This window comes from Dipteris shenzhenensis, chromosome 23, assembly GCF_047967505.1.
Source record: "Dipteris shenzhenensis isolate YYH24624 ecotype China chromosome 23, Dip_SZ_1.0, whole genome shotgun sequence".
Lineage (NCBI taxonomy): Eukaryota > Viridiplantae > Streptophyta > Polypodiopsida > Gleicheniales > Dipteridaceae > Dipteris > Dipteris shenzhenensis.
Window position 1 is genome coordinate 35880734 of NC_141618.1, and position 7199 is coordinate 35887932.

Genomic DNA, 7199 nt, shown 5'->3' on the forward strand with positions numbered 1-7199 from the left:
GTTTCTTTATAATGTCTTTGTGAGGCCCTTATTGTTCTTTCAGCATCTGCATCAAATCGTCCATACTGAGTGTTGCGATAACGTAGGTTGCTTAAGAAGTTTAAGAGACCTTGTCATGATGTTATAATACATTGTAAAAGTCTTTCGCTCTCTGCTATCTTCTGAGTCTCCTCCCTCTCTGCCCACCTTTGTGCATTGAATTCCTCTCTCTCCATCCGTGTAAGTCGAGAGCCTTGTTGAATTCTTACATCTCTCCTTGCTCTTGGTCTGCAATCCATTCTTTGAGACTGTCGATTTCGGACTCCATATCTGCAACGATGCCAAGGACATCCATGGTGGGTGGGGAGATGATAAATTAAGAGTGATGAAAGAAGAATGTGCTTATAGAACGACTAGGATGGACGAAAGAAGGGAGTGTGATAATAATATTATTCATTTCTACGATCACTTTATTTCATAGATTCAAATGTATTTAAAATCTATCATCTCATATGTCTTTCACATTACGGTCTTGCATCTTTTACTTCACAACTCACCTCTCTAAATTTATTTAGTCGGTTTCACTTTATTCAAAGTTTAACTTATTATATACGATAAATATCTCATTATGAGAATCTAATAATTATATCATTCTTATGTTCCATCAGTTTATTTTATAGATTTCAATGTACTCAAAATCTATTGTCTCACATGTCTCGCATTACGATCTTGAATCTACAAGTCTAACTTATTATATAAAATAAATATCTCATGATGAGAATCTAATAATTATATCAATCTTGTGTTCTATCACTTTCTTTTATAGATTTCATTGTACTCAAAATCTACCATCTCTTATGTCTCGCATTACGGTCTTGCATCTATTACTTCACACAGTCTAGTAGTCTAGCGTTCTCCAACCATCATCTTAGGGACATCTCAGCCTCTCCCAGTTATTTATTCTAAATCTTTCATCTCACAATATGAGTGTGCAATTCTATAAATCCCTCTCTAGTCGTTCGTCTTCTACATCTCGCCCATAGCTTTATAGCCAAACACTTCTTCCACTTTTGCTCTCATTACCTTCCTCCTCTCCTCAAGCTTACTCCTTCCATCTTGCCAATAGCCTTACAACAAAATACTTCTTCCACTTTGTTCTCGTTACCTTCCTCGCTCTTGTTACCTTCCTCCTCTCGTTTCCATGGATCTTTTCGAAGTCATCGATTCCTTCGAGGAAGCCATTAGCACTAGCAAAGAATGGATCACTGAGAATGAGGCGAAGAGGGAGGCAAGAAAGAGATATTGATCTCCATTAACCTAGTATGAGAAGGACGAGTTTGCTTGTCAAAAGAGCTTAGAGAAGAAGGAGAGAGTAAAATTAAGTAGGTCTACTAGCAAAATAGATAGATTACATTCATATAGGAGAGAGCTAACACACTTTCTAAGTGAGGTTACTTCGCATGTGGATCATTATGGAAGATTTCCATCCCAAAAAGTGCAAGCCATTCGGAATCAGTAAAGTGCTATACAAGATAAATTTTATAATTCCTTACTTCTCTTCTGTAGTTTTAACTACATTGATGATGATAAGATGAACTCAGCCCTTGAATGGGTTGAATTTAGGATTTCAAGAGCAAATATTAATGCATTCCACTGAGAGGCTTATTGTAACTTTTGGTGTTTGTCAACACTTTTATAAATATTGTGAGAGTTTGCTTAATACAGTTGTGACTTTTGAAGGTGTTTGCTAACACCATTATAAATATTAAGAGAGTTTACAACTGCTCAATCTAATTTTTTGGTGTAACTTATCTGAGGCTTATTGTAAACGATGGCATTCTCTTGTTTGCTTGATGTAGTTTGATGCATGATGCTTTGTTCTTCCATGTGCCTTGATGCTTTATATGTGGATGCCATGTTCTATGCTATGGTCACTCGGGGGGGTCACTATGTATAAACCCTCTATATCACGTGCGTTCAAGGCCTATATTTAAAATCCTTAATCTGTAAATTTTTTTCATTAATAAAATGTACCCCTTTTCTATACAAATCTGTAAATTTTTTCGAAAAATCTTTTTCTCACAAGAACAATGGGGATGGAAATTTCTCTCTAGTCTTTCTCTCTCTCAGCAATGAATTGAATCCCTCTTAGAAGATTTCTCTCACGAAGTAAATGAAATAACTCTCTCTCATACAAAAAAGGAATAGTGGACAAAAACTTTCTCTCCATTTCTCTCAATAGGAGAGCTCACAAGGAATCTCTGTCTCTCTCTCTCTCTCTCTCAATGGATGAAAATTCCTCACATGAAAGGATTTTTTTCAAGAATGAATGAATAGAAATCTTTCATCAACAGAATGAAAGAATGGAAGCACTCAATCTCTCTCAAGGATCAAAATGCCTCAGTGGAAGGCAAGGGAGCTCTGATACCATGATAAAACATGCATGCCTTAGGATCTATGGAGCTCTCTAAGGTGGATGGAGCCTATGTGGAAACATGATGAAAAGCATGCTCATGACATGTACCTAAAGTTAATTAGTTTCCAGTATAGATTAGCTTCGACTCATAAAGAGAATCTTGAGTGTGTGCATTTCTTGTTTTTTCAACAATACATGATAGGCCTCTTATATAGGGAGTGCCCTTTGAATAGTCAACATCTATGGGATCCTCTGATCCACATCTCTCCTTGTGGATATCCTTGATCCACATCTCCACATCATGTAGTCCACATCATAGGGTGGCTACTTTAATACATTCCTATACCATACCTTAGCCTTAAATCTATGTGCTCATGGCACCATATCTCAACATTTTATTCTCTTCTTCCATCCTCCATAAGTGAACTTTGGCAAATTCTTCTTTAGCATTGGAATGGCCGAGGCGTTTACAATAGCCAAGTAAGACTTGAAGAACATACATATTGAATCAAACTTGTCACATTTTCAAACATGGGAGGAGCACCTAGAAAAGAGAATAAAGGAAATAGAAAAAGAGAGAATAGAGGAAATAAGAGTGGGGTGGAGATTTGGCTAGTTATTCAGAGTGTTGAACAATGCTATAGAGATGACTTGCAGGGTGAGTAGATCCCAATAAAGGTCTTGAGACACTTTCCCATCATTGCTAGAATACATCACATGTTTCGATGCAAATCCATAGCGGAGTTGATGACTTGACATGCTACACATCGGTCCACTGATGACACATTGAGGATTCTTGCAGATTGTGCTCCTTGGAAGCACATAGATAATCAGTGGCCAAACTTTACGAGGGAGCCACGTAGCTTACATCCTGAGCTCGCCATGGACGGCCTGAATCCTTTCGAGTTACGCTCGACATCTTGGTCGACATGTCCTATAGTCTTGGTGAATTACAATATCCCACCATGGCTAATAATAAAATAGGGACACCTCATGCTTGCACAGCTTATGCCATGGAAGTATAGGCCAAAAATAGGGACGCCTTTGATAAAGGAGTTATAGATCTTATGGAGAGGAGTGTGGGTCTTTGACGCTTCAAGAGCTCCTAGACATACCAATGACATTTTGGTCAGGGAAATCTTGATGTGGACCATGCATGACTACATAGGATATGGAGAGTGCATAGGTATGTGTGGTTGTGTCTTTACATGCATAATGATACTTTTATGACTCTTTTTCTAGTACATGTCTTATACAAACACATTCATGCACGCATGCAGGACTTGCAAGAAGTGGGTAACATGCTTGTCCTGTTTGTGGGAAGGGTTTGAGTGCACTTGCATGTGACACTCCAAACATATGAGAAAAATGTTTTATGAAGGTCATGCTTGATACCTTTAGTTGGACCATCTCGCGCGTGGAGGCCAGCTTGATCCATGAGCACCATATTCGAAGGCAAGTGACTGGATTCAAGCTTGGAGGGCGAATGGAGAGGAACCTCCTCCTGGTATGAGGAGGCTATCCAACTTTCACAATCTTCCCTATTGGGGTCAGTTACAAATCAATCATCTCTTGGATCCCATGCATATCTTCAAGAATGTGGGGGCTACTATTTGGGCACACTTGGGTTGGTGACAAATACTTGAGAGGAGTGCAACAAGACTTGCACACTATGAATAGGACGCCTCATTTGTGGCCCCAAGTGTGTGTTCGTAAAGTTACCCTCTCGGAAGCAACATGGATCCTCTCCAAGAGAGAGGAGGCAGCGGTCAAGGCAGACATTGCCTCTTTTTGAACACCAGTAGGGTACATGCATTGCTTGAAAGGAGCATTTTCAAAGGAAAATAAGCTTAGTGGAATCAAGTCCCATGATTCGCACAAGGTCTTGTAGGTATTCTAAGCTGTAGGATTAGTGTACCAATAATCGTGATGTGTTAGTGTAATTATGATTATGTTGTATTATTGACATGACTTCTTTGTTGCTTGGATAGTTCATCCTCCCAATTATAGTGAAAGAGTGCTTACAAGAAGATGTTAGAAATGCTATATTCAAGATCAGTGGTGGTATTGTGAGGTATGCTTACTATCAACTCACATTCATTGCATTTTCTTTAATTTAAGTTGAATAATCTGTAGACTGATTATGAATCTTATATGGGTATGTGAAATAGGTGGATATATCATAAAGAGATCTCCATATCTAGCATCGAGAAGGCTAGGGTGGACTCCATCAAAGCCGTATGCTTGCTTGAGAAGCACTTTCCCTCGAGCATTATGACAACTCAAGTGCACTTGCTTGTGCACATAGTTGATGAGGTGGCCATTGCAGGTATCGTTCATAGTTGGTGGATTTTTTTGTCGAGCGGTTTATGAAAACTTAGAAGGGATTTGTAAGGTAGAGAGCAAAACTGGAAGCAAGCATGGCAGAGGGATGTCTTGTGCGATATTCATTAGTATATATCACAAAGTTTGTTGCATCCATGGATCCTGATATGCTGCAGGCTTGGCATAATAAGGATGATGATCGCATCATTGGTGAGGTTCCCCAAGGAAAAGGGATTGAAAGAAAGATCAGTGAAGAGAAAATGGAGAAATTCAATAAGTTTTGTATCCTGAATAGCAAGGAGTGCAGAAGTGGATTGAGAGATACGAGGTGGTCAAATTAGAAAGAATAAATGCAAGGATGAGATTTAGAGTCATGCAGCGATGAGTGCAACCATATCCATGGGATCTCGCCCTTCTCCCCACTCACATGTCACTTGATTGGCTACAACTGGCTCTACATAAAGCCGAACACGATAGTGAGACAATAAACAAGAGTGAGAGAGAGTTATCATCTAGATGTATGATGCAAGTTTCTTACCTCTTGACATAATTAAGTTATTTGTGGCAATATACGCTATAAAATAGATGCATCCCCATTGTTTTAATGATGCTCTTTTGCAATACATAAAGTACAATGCATTATGGTCATATGGATGACGTTTTTGCATGGAACGCATCGATTTAAAGAGAGTCACATATGATTGTGGAGTCATGGCTAACTTCACACAAGGTGGCCGAGCAAGTGCTTCGGATACCAATCTTTTCTCCTCATAGTTGGATTATTGTGGGACCATACGTAAAATTTATGAAATTGATTTCAGACGATTTAATATTTTCATTCTTGATGTAAAATGGTTTAGAACTATTTACAATGGTCCCCATGCTATAGTGAGAAAAGACAGTAGTGGTTTCTTTGCGATAGACTCCACCAAACTCTGGACCGATAAAAGTGATACTTTTGTTCTTCTTGAGGATTGTGAGCAGGTGCATACTAATGATTTAATTAATCGAATGCTTTTTTTTGAAAAGATCAATTGGTACATGTCCTTAAGCATAAATTCATATAATTGATGGCATTTGACACCCATCTTCAATATAGGTGGGTTTTCATCCAGATTGTTCATATCCAAGATGGTGGTACGTGATCCAAGTTGCACCACGAAGTAAACAGATTTTTGAAGATATAGATGTGGATATGGAGATGCCACTCCCAATGCCGAATCCAATTGATCCAAATGGATCTAGCGAAGAAGATGAAGATCACAATATGATCCAAGAGGAAGATGCACATAATGACATCGTACAGGAGGAAGATGGAGATCACGATATTAAGGAAGAAGATGACGATCAAGAATCACCCGACTTTATTGAAGAAGATCAAGTCTTAGGTGAACGTACGATGCTAGAGTATGATGATGATGATATAGGAGATTAACTCAGTATAGAGTTGGAGATAGACTTGTTTGGCACAGAGGACGATGAAGCCGTTGATGTAAATGCCATGGATTGATTTTTTTCATCTCAAATTTGGACATGAATATATGAGCTTCAAACTTGATGTACATGCTCTTGTATCTTTATTCTTTCAAAGGATCAAACATGTATGAAATTTTTTTTTTGGGTCATTGGGAAACACTCTCTTTAAAGGTCGGTATGGGAAAAAACACTCTCTGTAAAACATCGGTATAGGAAAGTGTCTCAGAGTCGTTATATACCGACCTTTTACACTTTTGAAAAAGGTCAATATATACCGACCATTTACAAGTATGGTAAAGGTCTGTATATATCGACCTTTTTAAACCCGTCGTATGTACCGATGATTAGTGCACCATGCATGTTAAATGTCACTGCTTAACTGTCGAAACAAGGCCCATGTGTAGTAGTGCATGGGCCACAGACAACAAGCACTAATGGCTCCTATGAGTTGAGAGAAAAGAAACTTCAGTAGGCATGTCGTGGGGTATATAATAGAACGGTGCGAAATGGTAGTATATACAATAGAATGTTACAATAATGAATCAAAAATTGATACAACCAACTCATGTTGGCATGAAGGATAGTATGGTAGGTTACATAACAAGGCCTTGACACAAACCACGCGGACCAATAGACGCAATTCCCTTCCAAGGAGAACATCAACACTAAGGCTTAGTGCACACGCACTCAAATGAGCACGGATGGTTGTGCATGACTTTTGTGCACGTAAAAGTATTGAAGAGAGCATCCAAATCGCCATTAGTGCTCATAAATGCACCCTCCATTTTGGACGTGTAGCCAGAGATGTAGGGGTGCATAGACCTATTTCGATTGGTAGCAACCACTGGGGAAGGAAGAACTATTGCCATCTGGAGGTCTGGGGAGTTTCAGAGGGTGACGACAAACATGTAAGACAAAAGCAAGAGCTGATGACAAAAAAAGCTCAAAATCTTGTGTGTGAAAATACCTTTCTCCATTTGAGATGCTGGCAAACCATATCCAG